This window comes from Amblyraja radiata, chromosome 4, assembly GCF_010909765.2.
Source record: "Amblyraja radiata isolate CabotCenter1 chromosome 4, sAmbRad1.1.pri, whole genome shotgun sequence".
Lineage (NCBI taxonomy): Eukaryota > Metazoa > Chordata > Chondrichthyes > Rajiformes > Rajidae > Amblyraja > Amblyraja radiata.
The window spans coordinates 79,456,510-79,477,011 of record NC_045959.1 but is presented as its reverse complement, the minus strand read 5'-3'; the positions used below and the strand labels follow the sequence as shown (position 1 = coordinate 79,477,011).

Here is a 20,502-nt window from a genome sequence, read left to right as displayed (position 1 = left end):
CAAGATACATGAAACATGAAAGTAATGAGTGGAGAGGATTGGGGATGTGCAAAGATATGGGGAGGCGAGTCAGGGGGATGAGTTGTACAGTTTGATAGCCACAGGGAAGAAGGATCTCCTGTGGTGTTCTGTCCTGCATCTTGGTGGAACCAGTCTGTTGCTGAAGGTATTCCTCTGGTTGACCAGTGTGTCATGGACGGGGTGAGCTGAATTGTCCAAGATGCTCCACAGTTTGAGGAGCATCCTCCCCTCCAAGACCACCTCCCATGAAGGTGATGGGATCCCTTTGGAGGTAGTGAAAACGTTGGAGAACTATATGCTGCATGCGATGGCTGATAGGGTGAAAGGTGGACTGTTTTCTCTGGAAGGCCGGTAGTTGAGGGGGAAACAGATATAAAGTTAGGAGAGTCATAGGTAGGCTTGAAAGTCAGAACCTTTTTCACACAGTGGAAATCTCAAAGACTAGAGGGTATAGCTTTAAGGTGAGAGGGGAAATGTTTAAAGGGGGGGGGGGGGGTTATTTTTGTTTGCACTGTGTGGGTGCCTGGATTGGATTACCAGGCAGACATGATAGTCACATTTTGATTGGCACAGTGACTTGCAGGAAGTGGAGAGATATTGATCATGTGTGCAGATGAGATTATTTTATCTTGGCATTGTGCTTGGCAGAGACATTATTGGCTGAATGACCTGTAACTGTAATGTACTGTTCTATGTACTATAAAGTATTAAATGAGCACTCCTTAATGGAGGCAGACATAAAAACAGCTTTTTTTCACGAGTAGTAGCTCTACTCAATAACCAAAAATCTGTAGCCTCCTTTTGCTCTGGTATTTCATTTAATTCACATGCTTAATCAATAATGTTTTATTATTAATGTTTAATGTATCATTCTTAACTGTCAATGTATGTCATGTTGTCACTTGCGTGCGGAGCAACAAGGCAAATTCCTTGTATGTGAATACTTGGCCAATAAACTTATTCATTCATTCAATCTGGATTTGGATATCGAAGGTATAACTGAACTGCAAATGAAATGTAGAATTGCGGTAAACAAGGAGACAAACATTAACAAACTTTCCAAGGGCATTATCAGATTGGTGAAAAAGGAAAAAAACCTGAGGTAGAAATATATATATATATAGTGTATTGCTTTGGTACGAAGAATGGGGATTGGCAATATTAATGGAATGGTATAATTTCAAGGCATAGGGATCCTGAGCATTGAAAACAGCACAGGTTGAAAATGTTGTTAGAAAGCATTTTCGTTTTGGGGCTTTAATGTAGAAAAAAATATGTGTTAAATCTTTATAAAGCACAGTTTAATATTAATTTGGAGAATTAGTTTCAATGTTGTGCGCCACACTCTTGTAAAGGGTGTCAAGTCCTTGGAACAGGCAGAATTAACAAAAATGATATCTAGGAAGAAGGAATTTAGTTACGTGAAAAGGCTGGAAAATATGCCACAGTTCTTGAGAAGAATGAGAAGATTTGTTAGAAATATTCGAGACCGGGAATGGGTTTTGATGGAGCAAATAAAGCGGGAGGATGGCAAACAAGGAGACAGATTAGGTGTGATTTGCACAGGAACCACAAGCAACACAGAATAATATTTCATGTGATTTACAGTAATGAATTGGGCAATAAGCACAGATAATAGTAATATTCAGATGAGAATTGTATATCTAATTTTAGGGAGGGGGGAATCAAAAAAGTTTAGGGAAAGAGCAGTACTATGGAATAAATTGATTAATTATTCCATAGATACATATGTGATGGGGTTACTGGCCTCTCTCTGTAGCAAAGATTGTAAAATGTTGTCTTATAAGCTTGTCTTTTAATGAAACTATATTAATTATTGTATAACAACTGCCTTGAGATTGTAAATTAATTTTAAAGGACTATTTAATTTAATACATTTTATTTATTCTCTGAAATTGTTTTTTCTTTCCCTCTGTTTATAACTCTTTTTTAACATATGTTGACATTGAATTCATCCAATTTAATTAATACATCCTTCTGAGGTTACAGATAATGTCACAATCCCTCAATCCGATAGGTTAAGGAGGCACATAGTTGCTTAGGCTGTGCACTTGGAGGTCAGAGGCTCAGTGGGGTTATAAGATTGCACATTCAGCAACCCGTTACAGGAAACATTAAAAAAATCAAATGTGCAAGGACAGGTCCAAGAAATGGCAGATGCCAGGCTCGTAAAAACATTGGCCACTCGAGTCCAGGCAATTGTTTCCCATTGTCAGACTCATTGCACCATCTACTGGCACATATCTCTCATTGGTTTTCTTCAAATCAAGAGAAAATGTGTGACTGCTCTAATGCTGTGCCTACACAAACCTGTTACTAATGCAGTTGATCATTCAAAACAGAAAGGATGTATATAGCCTGAAGTTTGAGCATGATTCCCTTGTGGTGATGGTGGGCAGGGGAGGGGATGAGGTTAGAAGCAAAATATAGCTGCTTGCATTTAAATTATACTATATCATTATTATGGCCAGGATTATCAATGAATTTGACTTGGATATTGATAATAATGCATCAGTGTATTGCTTTGTTTTCTTATTCACAGTGACTTCTTAAAATGATTGATTATGAATATTATTGAATTATTACCAGTTTAAATTCTTCTTTTGGGGAGAAATGACATTTCCATTTGCATGCGACAAATGACAAAGGTAACTCGTGGAACTAAACTCCAGTCATCTGTTTATTTGTGAACAACCTGATGGAGGTGTAACTGGTGAAAATTATAGCACAAAAGTTTTGTCTCATTACATTTCTGCTGATATTTGTTAAGAGTATTCAAAACCTAACTTGCCTGCACCTACCTCTTTGCACAACTTAATGTTTCTTCACTCTGTATATAATATAGGTAATTTCTCCTGAAAAGATATGCCACTGATTCACAAGATATTAGAAGCTGTCCATGCTCCAATAATCCTTGTTACTTGACTTGTTCTATGTTAACTTTGTTAGTGAGTGTTTTAAACTGATCTCTCTGTGGTTCCCTAACTAAATTAAAACATCTTGCCGCACCTTATCAAATCTGTTCATATTTTTAAATATTCTTTCTGCTCTAGTGAAAGAGAAATGTGAAAGAGAAATGCATCTTATGCTTCAACATTTATGCTTAAGCTCCTACATAAAATGTTTATTGTTCCCTTGCATATATTTGTATGTACCTCACAGATGGAAGGTATCAAACGTATCTTGCGTTACAAGAAATAAGGGAGAAGGAAACACTATTGCCTGCCATCAGTAGTCGGGAAAATCCTGTGGTAACAAGTTACTTTACCTGGGAGAGTCTAGGCCGTTTTATGTAAGGAGATCATGTTTGACAAATTAGTTGGGAGTTTTTGAGAATGTAACTAGGAAACTGGTTAAAAGATCATTGTATTATCAGAAATATTGCTAAGACATAATGCAAGAGATTATTCTTTTAAATTAGGGCATATTGATGATACCATGTTTTGCATAGATTGTTAATGAACAAATAACAGTATACAAAGCAATTAATCCATTAATTCCAGGACCGTGCTTCTCCCCCTTCGTTTAGTTTAGAGATACAGCGCAGAGACAGGCCCTTCGACCCACCGGGTCTGCACCAACCAGCGATCCCTGCACATTAACACTATCCTACATGTACTAGGGACAATTTACACTTATACCAAGTCAATTAACCAACAAACATATACATCTTTAGAGTGTGGGCGGAAACCGAAGATCTCAGAGAAAATCCACGTGGTTACAGGGAGAACGTACAAACTCCATACAGATGGCACCCGTAGTCGGGATCAAACCTGGGTCTCTGGCGCTGCAAGCGTTGTAAGGAAACAACTCTACCGCTGCGCCACCGTGCTGCAAGTTGTCTTTGATTTTAGCATGAAAACTAATTTTTGATGGTGGCATACTGATGAACAGAGGGACCTTGGTGTCATAGTTCAATATATATAGGTTAAAGCACAGTTTCATTAAGCTTTGTTAATCCTAAACAAAAATAAATGTTAATCGATAAATGTTAAATGACAGCTTTAGAGTCCAGAGCAATCACAGTTCAGGGCCGGAAGGGAAGGGATATGGAACCCTGTATTATCATGTAACCATAATGGTGGCTTCTCCCATGTTACAGAGGGGTTGTGCTCCTAGCCAACAGTTCATATTGTTCCCCAGTGTGTCCCCCTTCCCCCCCAGTAATGCATAACCCTCTTTCCCAATGACTTCAATGTTATAAGTAGGGATGCGTTCCTTCGGGATATTTTTCTCTCACCATAATGATGAGTTCTGCAGCTGCTTGTTCACGGTTGACACAAGTAACTGCAGATGTTTATCACCTACAAGCCTTCAGTCTGAATGGTGATGCATGTCATCAATCACTGAGACGCATGTAAGATATAGGAATGATAGTTTACTGGTATAATTCACAGTTGTCGTTTGGGTTTACAACTTGCACTTAACCTTACTGGTCCTGTTTGAGACATCTTGAGGGCAAATCTTATAAAAGTAAATAATATGCACAAGTAAATAAAACGTTTTAAAAACATCAATACCATTTCAGAAAATTAAATGTAGATTTAAACATAATGATAAAAATAGATCAGCTATGATTGAATGACAGATTGAACTCGATGGGCCAAATGGCCAATGTCGCATCCTAAGACATGAACATTATTTTGGATTGAGCTATTGGACATCTACTTCAGTTAAGACTAAAAATGAAATATTGCTCTTGGTAATAGAAGGAAGATTGCACATCACAGGATGAAGGCTGCAGTTTAGAGCCTTTTTTTGATAATTGATAATAGACTTTAGGAGAGCTCCCCCCACTCACCATCAACAACACCACAGTCACATCTGTGGAGTCTTTTAAATTCCTTGGAACCATCATCTGAAATGGGGGGCCACCATTAACTCCACATTCAAAAAGGCCCAACAGAAGATGTATTTCCTGCGGCAGCTGAGGAAACACAATCTACCACAGGCAATGATGGTTCAATTCTATACTGTCATCGTAGAGTCTGTCCTCGACTTCTCCATCATGGTCTGGTTTGGCTCGGCCACCAAACACGAAATCCGGAGGATGCAGCGAATCGTCCAATCAGCTGAGAAGGTTGTTGGCTGCAACCTTCTCCCCATTGACGAACTGTGCACTGCAAGGGCCAGGAAGCGAGCGGGTAAGATCATCTCTGAACCCTCTCACCCTGGCCACAAACTCTTTGAATCACTTCCCTCTGGAGGGCGACACCGGACTGACAAAGCAGCCACAGCCAGACATAAAAACAGCTTTTTTTCCATGAGCAGTAGCTCTACTCAATAACCAAAAGTCTGTAGCATCCTTTTGCTCCGGTATTTTATTTCATTCACATGTTTCAACTGTAATGTTTTATTAATAATGTTGAATGTTTTATATGTCATTCTTATTTGTTACTGTATGTAATGTTATTACTTGTGAGCGGAGCACCAAGGCAAATTTCTTGTATGTGTACATACTTGGCCAATAAACTTATTCATTCATTCATTCATTCATTCATTCATTCATTCATTCATTCATTCATTCATTCATTCATTCATTCATTCATTAAAATGTGGGTGAGTTATACCTAAAACACTAATGCTTGAGCTTCTGGTAACTTCTGCAGAAGTCAATTAATCAAAACCACTATCCTCCCTCAAAACTGGCCAATACTCTGTGCCAGCATTTATTTTACTTGAGTTGCTACCATTCAGGTTTGCCCAGCAAATTGTGTTCAGCATTTTGGGCACACCAATACCCATAGATATGTTAACCATCACTAATAGTCTGCTGTTACTACCAGCAGCCACTGGAAGCATTACTTGGGTCCGTTTAGTTCTGCAGCAATTGATAATTTGTTATGGTTGCTTGGGATTGTGATCTGCTGTTAATTTGAATCTGCCTAAAGAAGATCCTGACCTGAAATGTTGCCTGACCATTTCCTCCCCAGATGCTGCCTGTCCTGATGAGTTCCTCCAGCACACGATATTTTGCTCAAGCTTCGAGCATCTGCAGTCTGTGAATCACTGAGTAGTTTGCTTCTTCAGCTGTGGCAACAACTTGAATATTGCGGAGACACAAGAGACTGCAGATGCAACTGACAAATTACTGAGTGAAGCAAACAAACTGAAACAGTTCAAGTTAAAAACAAAGTGCTCAAGGAACCCAGTGGGTCTGGCAGCATCTGGAGGGAAATGAACAAATGATATTTTGAGATGACCCGAGATGTCATCTGTCCATTTCATTCACAGATGCAACCTAACCCGCTGAGTTCTTCCAGCACTTTCTTTTTAACTTGGCACAGTTTCAATTTGTTTGCTTCACTCAGTAGTTTCGAAGGCCATTGCAATTGGTCATGGGAGATTTTAAGTTTGAGTGAAAATTTGGGCAACGTTTCACCTTGACCCAATTTACCAAACATATTGTGAACCATTTTCTAGATGGCAAATAAAATGGAAATGCCAAGCCTCAATGCAATTCCCTCCCTGACCCATTCTTCCCATTTTTCAGTTTAACAACTTTTAAATCAACTTGGTACATTTATATTAAAATCTTTTGCAGGATTCCATTTCAGCATATCAAACCTAATGATAACCTGGTTGTGGGTCTCACTATGCCTCAATCTACCATTTTTGACTGATTGCTGAGTATTAAAGCAGATCTAACTATTTGTCCCCCTTCCGAGTTCTCCAACCAGTCTTAAGGGGCTGTCCCACTTGGGCGACCTAATCCGCGAGTTCTGGCGAGTTTGCCCTCGACTCATACTCGCAGCATGGTCGACACGAGGTCGTAAGAGGTCTTTGTAACTCTCCTTCATGCTCGAGAGTGGTCTCCGCGTACTAGAGGCCTCAGCTAGGTCGCGGCGTTTTTTTCAATATGTTAAAAAATGCCCGCGAGTAAAAGGTTGACATGGAAAAAATGTTTTTTACTCATAGGTTTAGTCGTAGTAGGTCGTCATGTTAGGTGTAGGTAATCGAGGGTAGTCGAAGGTAGTCAAGGGTAGTCGTAGATAGTCCATCATAGTTGAAGGGAGGTCGAAGGAGATCAAAGGAGGTTGTCTTCACTCTCCACTATTCGGAGTCCAATTTTCCCGAAGTTAGTCATAGCTGGTCGAAGCTGGTCTTCAACATAATCGAAGGAGGTCGAAGGAAGTCTTTGACATAACTGAAGGAGGGCTTCAACATGTCATTTTTTCAAACTCTTCTAAACTCGCCAATTTGGTCGCCCAAGTGGGACAGCCCCTTTACTGTCTCTGACTACATTCTATCTCTGCCCCACCCACTCCCCTGACATCAGTCTGAAGAAGGGTTTCGACTTGAAACATCACCCATTCCTTCTTTCCAGAGATGCTGCCTGTCCCGCTGAGTTACTCCAGCATTTTGTGTTTACCTTTGATTTAAACCTGCATCCGCAGTTCTTTCCTACACACTATCTATTTGTTAGTCTTGTTTTATCAAGCATAAACAATCCTGTTTTATGATCATGTATTCATTGCATCATTTTGAAATAATTCTTCCTGGAAGTTAAAGTAATAAAAATGTGAAAAAATAGGTGAAATTTTGAATGATGCCTTAATACAGCATTCCATTATCCAGCAATGCCCAGCAATTTGTATAGTGAAAGGGATACATCATTAGTTTGGATTATTTGCAAATTTCTGGATGATTTGCACTGTTCTGCCATTAGACTTGCCAAAGACCATAAAGATTTCTTCTCACTGCAAAGCTCCAAGTTTAAAGGTAATAGTCAAATTATTGGGTTTAAGGCATTATTGTGAATTATTCTCCCTGACTCAATTTAGACCTGTTAATTAATGTTATACTGGACTGGCAATTACATGATTTATGGTCCTGACGTGACACTCAACCTTGGAGGCCCATAAAGGGATGACTGAAGTTGAGGAGTCTCACTGCAGCAGGTTGTAAATTTAGAGCTTTATTTTAACGCACTTTAATCTGTCTTGGCAGTCGTTTTGTAACAAACCTGTCACCCGTACTTGTGTTAATGTCAGAGGGGATTAATTTTCAGGATGCAAATTTCAAAACTCAAAAGAGGTCACTCACAAGTGTTATAGATTTATTTCTGAAAATAGTATTTTGTGATGTAGTTAATGAAACATGCAGTGGTGATCAGAGCATGCATTTGAGAACACAGGTGAGTTTGGGCATGTGGTTCCAAAAATGCTCTGCTACTGGACGTTTTGTATGTCATTTCTGGGTTGGCTGTAGACTAATTGATAGAGATTGATTACACTGATTAGTTTAGAACTCCTTTACTGTTGGATCATGCAACTAACCAAATGGTAGAATGAATTAAATGGACCTTGATATTTTTTTCATTTTGCAATCCTTGTATTTCAACTAAAGCAATAAAATAGTGTATTCACAGGATATCCAATTGTTTATGATGAACAGGGATGTTTATTCTATATTTAACTTGCTAAGAATATTTGTACACTAGACTAAGTGTGATCCGTTGGGTCCCATGTTCACACGGGAGGGCTGGTCCCCCAACGCAATATTCCACCTCTCCACCAATTCCAATATTGGTGGCCAGTGGTGGGGGGGTGGTGGGGGGGGGGGCTTTCTGGAGCGCTAGTATGGGTGTTGTGGGCTGAAGGGACTGGTTTCCAGAGGGCTAGATGGACATTGAGGGCCAAATGGATTCTTGGGGTGGCAGCTCAGTCACTCAAGCCTGATGTGCTGGCAGCTCACTCACGGCTGGTGGGCTGGCCTTTGACTCACGGCTATTCCTTGAAATTCCATTTCAAGCAGGGTGCAAGGCCACCAAATTCAAATGCAGTTTCCTACCATTTCAAGCAGGGTGCAAAGCCACCAAATTCAAGTGCAGTTTCCGACCACTTCAAGCAGGGTGCATGGCCACCAAATTCAAGTGCAGTTTCCTACCACTTCAAGCAGGGTGCATGGCCACTGAATTCAAGTGCAATTTCCCACCACTACAAGCAGGGTGCACGGCCACCGAATTCAAGTGCAGTTTCATACCACTTCAAGCAGGGTTCAAGGCCAACAAATTCAAGTGCAGTTTCATACCACTTCAAGCAGGGTGCAAGGCCACCAAATTCATGCAGTTTCATACCACTTCAAGCAGGGTGCAAGGCCAACAAATTCAAGTGCAGTTTCATACCACTTCAAGCAGGGTACAAGGCCACCAAATTCAAGTGTAGTTTCCCACCACTTCAAGCAGGGTGCAAGGCCATCAAATTCAAGTGCAGTTTCATACCACCTCAAGCAGAGTGCAAGGCCACCAAGTTCAAGTGAAGTTTCATACCACTTCATGCAGGGTGCTAGGCCAACAAATTCAAGTGCAGTTTCCTACCACTTCATGCAGGGTGAAACCACCATAAAAACACACAAGACACCACATAAACACCACACTCACAGTTCAGTAGACATTCAGTGTGTACAGTTGATTCACAGCTCAGACAGAGTCGTGACCTCTCCCTTCCCCCATCTTGCAGAGACTGAGCCACACCCACACTTCCGGGTTTTATAATCCCCCCCCTCCCACTGGAAGGGGCGTGGCCTTCATAGAAACATAGAAAATAGGTGCAGGAGTAGGCCATTCGGCCCTTCGAGTCTGCACCGCCGTTCAATATGATCATGGCTGATCATCCAACTCAGTATCCTGTACCTGCTTTCTCTCCATACCTCCTGATCCCTTTAGCCACAAGGGCCACATCTAACTCCCTCTTAAATATAGCCAATGAACTGGCCTCAACTACATTCTGTGGCAGAGAATTCCAGAGATTCACCACTCTCTGTGTAAAAAATGTTTCATGGCGTGATTGACAGGAGAGAGATTCTCAAATTTGTTTAAACACTAGTAACACTTTTATTTTTCATTGATGGGAAGAATCTGGTGAGCGAGGGGGACTGTGTAAAATGGTCAAAAATCACAGCCGTAAGTGGTAGTGTTTTATCTAAAATCAATATACAGTGTAAACAGGAAATTGTGAAATTTAGACTTTTAATCATTTGCCATTTCAAACCAACCACCACCAACCATTTGCAGTGCTTTATTTCAAACCAACCACCACCAACCATTTGCTGTGCTTTATTTCAAACCAACCACAACCAACCATTTGCAGTGCTTTATTTCAAACCAACCACCACCAACCATTTGCTGTGCTTTATTTCAAACCAACCACAACCAACCATTTGCTGTGCTTTATTTCAAACCAACCACCACCAACCATTTGCTGTGCTTTTTCAAACCAACCACATTTTCATTTTCAAACCACATTAAGGGCACTCAAGGTCAGTAAAACCACACTCACAGTTTAGTGGACATGTGTTCAGTGTTATTCACAGCTCAGACTGAGAGACGCGACCCTATCACTTCCCCCATCTTGTAGAGACTGACTGAGGCACTCAACACTTCCAGGTTTTATAGTCCTTCGGGAAGGGGTGTGGCCTTCAGGAGAGAGAACCTCAACATTTTTTAAACACTTTATTTTTCATCGATAGGAAAAATCCTCTTGTCCTGCGCAGCGGAGGGGGACTCGGAGTAAGATGGCCAAAAACCACAGCCGTAAGTGCCAGTGTTTTTTCTAGAATCAACATACAGAACAACAGGAAGTGGTCAAGATCAGACTTTTAGTAATATAGATTTCTCACAACCACCCTGGCATTCATGCATTTGTTTTCTCAAAATGTTTGAAAACAATTTCCAAAGACTACTAGATTAATATATTTTTCCCCGTTTGTCCTTGTTCTTAAATTTTCTGGCTTTCCTTTGTTTTTCTTTAATCTCTTTCTGCACCAGCTCATTTAACCTTTCACTACTTTTTTTCTTAGAATTTTCTGTTTTCTGTTTTTTTATTTGGATGAGGAGATAAGCCATTGGCTTAATGGAGATAATGTCTATGGGGTCTTGATATTGTTACACTCTGATCAACTTCACTGATTTTTTTGCCGTGCAGATTTAATTGAAAATGAATTCCTTGCAAAACTATTGTAGCAATTTTCTGGTTATATATTTCAAATATACGATCATAACTCACCAGTATTAATGAAATATTGACCATTAAAAACTCAAAAGAATGAACACAGTTTGCAATTAAAATGATGAATGTACCACAGTTACACAGAAAACAGTAAAAACTTAAGTCCGGTGATGATCAGATGATTATCAACATTTTTATTTATTTCCATAAAGCAATATCAACATGATTATTTCATCCAGATGGAAGGCAGTCCAGTCGATGACTATACTAGTAAGAGTGACTCTTGCTCATCGTCTTCAGCCCAACATTCATGCCAGCCATAATGTAGGTATGTTGCAAAGCCTACCTGAAGCGTCGGTGAAAATCTGCCGTTGCGGGTGTGCGCGATTTTGGCGCCGTTTAGAGGGGGCGGGTTTAAAACGCGATTTTCTCTAAGCTGTTCCAATCGAAAATGTTCAGCCTAGTTAATTATTAACGAAAAATCGCTGAAAGACCCCGTCGCAAAAGCTATTATTAGGTTTAAAGGCCTTGAATAATAGTTATAGTAGTTTAAAAATCAATCTTTAAACCCGCGACCGCCAGCAACCGCAGGGTCTCATAAAGCAAACCACAGAAGGTTGGCTGTATATTTTTACATTAAAAAGGGCTTCTAAAGATCCCTTTATACAAAGTTTAATATTGCGAGTAGCTCATTTTGGGCCCATTATATCCCGCAGTATTTTTCTCGGCATTTGGGGGCACAAATCTACCGCAATGTGAATGTTCTAAACCAGCGCGTTCCACAGGGACCCACTGGAAAGCTGATTTAAATGGGCATTTATTTACAGCAATTAAACACTAAATTCCTTCCATTTGGCCTATAAATTAATGTAAATGAGATTTTAAAATCATGTTTTATTGTGAATTATTTGTGAATATTATTTGGACATTTAGGCTATTTAAAAATGTTAATCATTTATTAAGAAATGGATAGATGTTTAGATCTAGTAATTGAAGTCTGAAATTAGCTACAATTAGGTAACTAACTAATTATATGCTTTAATTTCAGGTCATCCAAGTAAGATTATTTTATATTTGTTTCAGAATGCTTCAATCTATGATAACTGAAAATTTCATTCAGTTCTCTTAATTTTTAAGAAAGTTATGGGCTTTTGACTGTTCACGATCACAGCTTTTTTGTTATGTCCATAGAAAATCAATAGGGAACAAGATGCTCATTTCCCAGTATGAAAATGGCCATAACTTTTTAAATACTTGAGATATGAAAGTGAATTAGGTGTCAAATTAAACTTATTTTTATGCTTTATCTTTTGGGATAAATTACAGACTTGATTTTTAAAATCTCAAAATTTTGAAACATTGCTACATAATGCCCTTTTCTAGCTACTCAATTTTGGCCCTTATCCTGCTGAACCTTTCTTATCCATGTACCTGTTCAAGTATCTTCTAAATGCTGTTATCGTACCTACCTCAACTACCTCCTCTTGCAGCTTGTACTAAATACCCATCACCCTCTGAGTGTAAAAAGTTGCCACTCGAGTTCCTATTAATTCTTTTCCCTCTTGCCTGAAAGCTGTGTTCTTGTGAACGGAAAATATTATTTTTCACAAGAAGAATATTGGAGCAGGATCTGAGTAATATCATGTTCTCATTCAGACAAGCCAAGAAAACAGTAGCTCAAATCTATGTACTCTCAAACTGCAGTAGTAGAAGGTCGGGACCCTTCAGATTGAGAGAGATCTTATAATTGGAACAGCATTGTGATCTAATAAGGCCCACATAAGATGGTACTGTAGTACACATAGTGTTCAGAAATATCAGTAAGGGTCATGTGTTTGATTATTAATCTGTAGACCTTTTTGTTGGTTCCAGATGCATCCTTTCACTCATCGATGACAATGCTGTTCCATCATTGCTCCTGGCACTCAGACGGACATGATTTCATTGTTATTTATTGTGTGTGATGAAGTAAGTTGACTAAAAAACTTTTACTGTGCTGTTATGCAGAGACATCTGCTTTTATACTGTGTGACGTTGGGGAAAATGCTGGGTTAAAAAGTGACCTCTGACATTCGTATTTGGATGAACTCGCAAGATATGTTTTAGTTATAGTGACGAAAGTCCAGGAACGCATGGGAGCACTTGTTCTTGTTGTCAGGGCACATGGGCAGTGGAGCTGGCAATCTCGGTTTTGTCCCAACAGCTCAGTCCTGGTCACAGAGTCATGCAGTGCAGAAACAGGCCCTCTTGGGCCCAGCTTGCCAATACTGACGAATATACCCAATTTACACTAGCCCCACCTGCCCACGCTTGGTCCATAACCCTCTAAACCTGTCCATGCAGCTGTCCAAATGTCTCTTAAATGTTATGATGGTACCTGTCTTAACTACCTCCTCCGGCAGCTCATTGTAGATATGCACCACCCTTTGTGTAGTTAAAAAAACATTGTTATCCCTCTGGTTCCTATTAAATATTTCCCTTCTCACCTCACCTGGTCTTGAAGGAAGAGGGGCGTCAATCTTGGGTTTCTCCCTGCAGTTCACCCTTGCCTTACGAGGTGATGCTGGCAGTCTCAGGCTCATCTTTGGGCATGAAGAGGTGGCGCTGACAGTCTCTGGCTTATCCTGGCGCCTCCCTCTTTGCCTCTTTGTGTGGGCAAAGTTCCTCATTGTCCGTGGGCAATAAGAGGCACTGACATCTCAGGCTTGCACCAGCTTCTCGGTCTGTCTCAGTAGAGGTGTTGGCTGCCTCCCCCTCCGCCTTGTCCACCCCCCTCCTTTCCCATTGGCTCTTTTGACTGTCATGGTGCAGGAGCAATGCCATGAGCTCCTCATCCCTAATGACCCAGTTCTTATCTGGCCTCAAGAGGGAACACTGCTCCAACATTCCCACTTTCTGCTTCACCTTGGCTATCTGCACCAGCCAATTCTTGCCATATTCCCCTGCTCCTCATAAGTAATCACCATTTGGATGTTGCTGTGCAGGCTGCCGCTGCCGCATAAGCCATGCCAGTATCCTCTTCTCCCACTTACCACCTTGTGAGTCTTCCAAGACTCAATGTAGATCATAATCATTAAAAAATATATGATTAATTCTTAACAATTAAAAAATGTCTCTTTCTGAAGTTATTGACATATGCTGAAGCATACCTATTGTGCTCAAGATTCCAGCATCTGCAGTTATTTGTGTCTCCATATTTGGCTTTGATAGATGGCTAATAATTCCATTGTGGATATCCTACTTAAAACCTGGCTTTATCCACTGAATTAATATGAAGGAAAACTCACTCAATCCTCGCATAATGTTCAGACAAACAAGCATCTAATGTAACCATAAACATCCCAATTTTGGTTGTCTTGAAAGGTTGAGAGGTGTACTGACTGTGTGGGCAGACACTTTGGTAGTGATTGCCCATGGGGTTCACTGTCGAGGACTTCATAATGCAGAGAGCATTATAAACAGTGGAGCGATTAACCCTGGAAAGGGGGGAAGACTTCTCTTTGAGTTGGACCCAGGAAACTGAAGCAGGCTCACGTAGACTTAATATTTTCTTGAGGTTATTAACGACAGATAAATGGATGGGAAGGGTTTAGAGGGCTATGGGCCACATGCAGGCAAATAGGACTATCCCAAGACACCAACTTGGACTGCACGTTTCCATGTTGTACAGCACCATTACTAAGGCCTATCCAATGGGATTGACATGTTTTGTATTTTTCCTTTCTAAAGATGCAGTGTATTTTGGTGCCTATTGCACACTGCAGACCAGAAGCGCCTTCAATACCCAGATATACCAGATCCACAAGAATCTTTTTTTGTGGCAACTGTTTATAATGCTCTCTGCATTATGAAGTCCTCGACAGTGAACCCCATGGGCAATCACTACCAAAGTGACTGGCCACTCAGTCAGTACACCTCTCCTACACTTGTCTCTCGTACTAAGTCACCCCTTGCTAGATGGCTAACAGATGGGAATCTTTGCTTATATAACATTACACTGCGAGGTTCATTGGCAGAATCAAAACACGTTTACGCTGCATGAGCCTGTTCCGTGCGGCCACAAAGTAATCACGTAAACATGTTCACAAAGCTCACCCAAAGAGATATCCAGCATGCAACATGCTTGACATTTCTAATATAATAATAAGAGACACGGAGAAGCTGATCATCGGGGCAGTTCTGTCCATGGTCATGGGAGGCTTTTTATAGTGGGAAAAAAAACTGCATGGCATCATTTTTATCCATGTGATGATTTTTCCACACGTTGGTAGTCGTTGTTTGCTCAAGAGTAACTCGGGAGAGGAACTTGGTAACTCGGGAGAGGAACTTGGTACATCACAGAAATGAGAAGTAAACGGCAAACTTAGACATACACGTGGGAACTCGTTGAAACTCGTGAACATAAACTTGGAATCTCGTAGAAAACCATGAGTTTGATTTTTTCTTTCACTCGGGATCACTTGTGGGTGGACTCGCAACGTGAGACAGGGCCATAATTCTGCTCCTATCACTTAAGACCTTATGATCTTATGAATTCATCAATCTAGTGCCAAATTCTGATTGATCCTGAAGTGCTGTTCACTTTTATTTTGCGTTGGGTTGGGGATGACCATTTTTGCTGTCTTAATACAGATATCTAATGGGTTTGAAAAATAGCCCAGTGCATGAAAATAACGCATTTGTAATTATTCACATTGCCTTCTTTTCTTTGAAACTAAACGTGGTAGTTTAGTTTTCAGATATGCAAATGACTTTGTCCTATTCAAAATTGGATGGGTTGTCACATTGAGATGAAAGCTAAGGATGGGTAGAGGAGATTTCTATCCATTATTGTTGGCTTATTTTCAAATTGATGTGCCAGAGGTGAAAAGGCAGTGTGCCAACAAATCCTTTTAACATTCATATATAATGTGATTCTCTAAATTTGTTGCTTTCCCCATATTCTAATCAATCTTAAAGTGTCAATGGTGTAGAAAGAGTTATCTTTCTCATTACTAACTTACCTCGTATTGCTTGGTTCCAAATATTCTACTTATTGAGAATCAATTTCCAGATTTTTTTCTCAATTCTTTTTGCAACTTTGGCAAAAGATTTATGGAATAACTTAAAAAAATTGTGTAAACAATAAATATTTGCCATTTTTTATGTTTCTCTCATGGTTTATTTGATCTACTGCGAAATTATATCAAAACAAAAAAACAAAAAATTCCCCAAGGAAAGGTCTGGGTATTTTTGCAGTCAACATAATAAAGTAGTACCCATGGCTGTAAGTATAAAGTAGATTTGCAGTATTGCAAAATCTAATAAACTTATAGCAATTGTAAATGCTATCAGTCTATCAAATGTGAATGCAATATACACTTTAATAGGATTCAATTTTAAAAACCGGGTGAAGGCATCAATAAGGAGCAGGTTGAATTGATGTGGGAAAAATAACCAATATCACACTGCTGTATGAATGAAGAAACAGTCCATATAGAAACCAAATAGAATTTGACAGCAAAATTCAAATAATGAGCAACACTTGTTTTTTTATTATTATTGCAATTTAAGTATTCAGTTTGGTGAATTGCCAAATGTTTGAGTGTATGAATGAACTACTTAAAAAATATATTTATATATATATACACACAGGAATAAAATGTTTCCAAATATAAAATGTTAACATCTAGAATACCATTCCAAAGGAACACATTTTCAGCTAATTGAAGTTTCAGAATAAATTTGGACATTATACTGGTGATGATTAATTTACTGCTGTTTCTATATATTACACATTAGGTTAATGATGTGTGTTGTTAAATTAGCATATTGAATTAATTGGATATCATTCCCTCTACACAGATGATAGGTGTGCCTGCATAGATTAGACAAGGCGGTCAGAAGCAGAAAGATAAGAAAAGGGATGCCCGCTTTATCAACTGACAAGTAAAGAACACCTTCATGCTCAGTCAGCTCTTGCTAATAAGACAAAATGAGACAGGTTGTTTGAAACAGCAGTCCTGAGCAACTCGTGTGTTTCAGCTTAATATTGAAAAAGCCACATGAAAATAAATAAGGTATCTTTAAAGCCAATAACAAAAATGGATTTTTATTCATTACTATTTAAGGAGAGGTAACTTCTGTATCAGTGATTCTAACACTAGATCAACCTTGAAGTTGCACGTCCAGGGAGGACTGGATAGTGCTGTGGGTTAGAACATGGTCCGTTCTCCTCTGGGATCCTGGATTCAAACAGATGGTCCTGCATACCTCCTCACTTTGACAGCTGTTCAGTTCCTAAATGAAATGGTTTTGGGACACCTTCTGCTAGTTGGTGATGCACATGCCTAAATGGCTTCACAATTCACAAATAACTCAAAATTATGAATAAAAATAAGCTGGATTTAGACAGATGAGTGTTGAACTGAATGCTAGGCCTGTACAATACAGCTTCTGTGCAATGGTTAGATTTCACCATTTATTTTGATATTATGCTGATGGATACCCAGGGAAGGCAGGCAGAGAAAATGCAGCAACCTAGCCGCCAGAGAATTTGCTAAATGCAGAGGGGAAAAGCTGGTTGTGAATGGAGCTTTTGATTACTGGGAACTATTAGTTAATTTGGAACCTTGACAGTGGGTTGGTTTAACCATTAATTGACTAATTGATTCTGTTAATGATTAGATGCACTGTGATTGGATGTTTCACTGCAGCAGAAGGTCAGCGTGTAGGTTAATTATAAATTTGTGCCCAGGACAAGAAATCACTCTTGTATTTGAAAGCTCGGTGGTAGGTGAAAGATGTGACTTTTTAACCCAGATGTGGAATTGGATAGAATTTTTTTTAATAGTTAATTTGCATGTGAATGGAATTTAATGTTTGTGAATCCCATTGAGACGAAGAAATGCATTTTCAATTTTGGGGAAGGTGCTTAAGTGTTGGGCAGTCGATTAAAAAGGCTTTCTATAGGTATTCTCTATTGCTTCCTGTATTACTGAGTAATCTAGGGAATGAGAAATGGGAAGTTCTCGTTGTGAGTACAGTGTTGAAAGATGTATGTTATTGATTCTATTGAAATACTTTGAGGATCTAGGGAAATATTATACTGAATGATGTTTTGCCTGAACCAAAATCCTGGAGGTGGATTAGTGGCACTGACACGACAAGGGCTGAGAGCTTTGTTGAATTGAAATGACAGTTTTTTAAACAAAAAATTAGGCAAGGTTGAAAACAGTTTTGTGTTTAGGATATGAATGAATAACAGGGCTCTTCATGCCATCTTTTGTTTGTTAGCATAACCAACAAGTGATCTTGTATGGGATGGAGTGGAATAAGTCTGATTGGATAAAGTGAAATGTTTTTAAAACTAGCAAAACAATCACTTTTAATCAGTTGAGTTGCTGTAATTTATTCGGCTTCATATTGTTGTCAAATTCCAGTCAATGCACAAATCAATACAAAACAAAATAAGGAGGATTAACTCCAATTTCTATCTTTTCAGATATCTATTTATTTATTGTGGTTTTTATTTGACACTTCTTCCTTATTATACTGTAGAAAGATGAAGTCTATTTTTCTTTGGCAGTCCCTTATGATCTTGGTGTCTTGCTTTTATTCTGTTTTATTGTTTCAAGGAGACAGAGGGAATTTTGGAATGTGTGGGTTCTTCCACAGATTGAGCAGGTGGTATCTGAAGTGGTAAAATGGCATGCTAGGTTAGGGTACAAATAGCACATGGAAATTAGCTCTTCAGTCAATCATCAATCACCTCTTCAAACTAGTTTTTATGTAATTCAAAATTCTCATCCACTCCCTACACGGGACAATTTTACAAAAAACAATCAATCCACAAACCCACATGTCTTTGGGATGTGGGGGGGAACCGGGGCGCCAGGAGAAAACCTACACGGAAACGGGGAGAAAGTGTAAACTCCACACCGACAGCACCTGATCTCAGGATTGAACCCGGGTCTCTGGCGTGTGAGTCAGCAGCTCCACCAGCTGCGCCACTTTGCTGCCCCATAGTTGTGTCATTTTTGCAAGTCTTCTGATACATGGACCTGACATGCTCAACACCATCCCAAATGTTCTTTCTACAATTTGAGCCCTTATAGACCAGGGACTCCCAGCTGTCATTGAGTATGTTGCAGTTTGTCCAAGGAGATGCAAAGCACATTCTTGGATCAATTCCCTGCAACAGTCTGTGCCTGAGCTCAGAATCATGGTCTGCTGAGAGTCCAGTGTCATGCATACAAATATTGATCCATGATCTTTGTAGTGTAACTAGGTGCTGGAGACGTTGACTTAGAAGAGGAGAAGTTGCGACACACTTGGTAGAATTTTGTGAAGATAAACATAATGTCATCAAATACCTGTTCCTCCATTGAACAAAGGATGTGCTGGCACATTGACGATGACATTCAACACCACCTTCGATGTCTGCCTTTGCTAAGAGTTGGCTCTTGAGATTTGGGAAATGTTCCATTGTTTCCCAGTGTCTTGCCATCAACCTTTCTTCAAGGAAGGTGGATGGTAGAGAAAATTTATCTTGGAAGTATTGAATCAAAGATCTATCTTATTGAATTCAGAATTGAGGTTAAATTCAGAACCCGAAAGAAACTGTTAAAATCCACAGCAACTACACTTCCAGAAGAAAGAACACCAGGATATTGAGCTGCAGCATATGGACAAAATGTGCGTTTGTATGCATTTGGAAGCTGAACTAGAAGTGGTCATTGGCTCATTTACTGGCAGCTACACATATAGAAATAAGGGTATGTTTTACTGGCATGTTGGGAGATAAATACAGCTCATTAAATCCATTGGTGGATATATGGAATGAGCTGCCAGAGGCGGTAGATGAGGCAGATACTATACCAGCATTTAAAAGACATTTGAACAGGTACATGGATAGGAAAGGTTTAGAGGGATATGGGCCAAACACGGGCAGGTGGGACTAATGTAGATGGGGCAAGTTGGTTGGCAAGGGAAAGTTGGGCCAAAGGGCCTGTTTCCATACAGTCTGCAGGCCCGTATGAAGCTTTTCAAAAAGGGGGGTGGCATGACAGGATTACAAAAAACGTAATGTGAAATCACGTGCGTGAAGCGTGAAGTCCCTCGATGCCAGGGACTTTTAGATGCTCTCTGATACATTCTGAGCCTTATTTTGGAGCATTTTGGCGCCAAATTTATGACCAATATTTCAGAAATTAACAGGAACCTGAGAGGTAGCTTTTTCACACAAAGGGTGCTGGGTGTATGTAACGAGCTGCCAGAGGAGGTAGTTAAGGCTGGGACTATCCTACTGTAAGAGACATTTGGACACGTACATGGATAGGACAGATTTAGATCGATATGGGCCAGACGCGTGTGAGTGGGACTAGTTTAGATGGGACATGTCGGTTGGTGTGGGCAAGTTGGGCTGAAGGGCCTGTTTCCACACTGCATCATTCTATGACTAAAAAGTGAAGAAGAAAAATGCATGTAGATAAGTAGAGCAGATTTGAAAGAGGAATGAAATGTAAAGGCA

The 20,502-nt window shown here is 39.8% G+C and overlaps 1 long non-coding RNA gene across 1 annotated transcript; it reads left to right on the top strand.

The window, feature by feature from the left end:
* The first annotated feature begins 313 nt into the window (after positions 1-313).
* LOC116971732 lies at positions 314-9,920 on the top strand. The gene is made up of 3 exons (XR_004411596.1): positions 314-347; positions 7,922-7,928; positions 9,910-9,920. It is a non-coding gene; the product is annotated as an uncharacterized LOC116971732 (long non-coding RNA).
* The last annotated feature ends 10,582 nt before the right edge of the window (positions 9,921-20,502 follow it).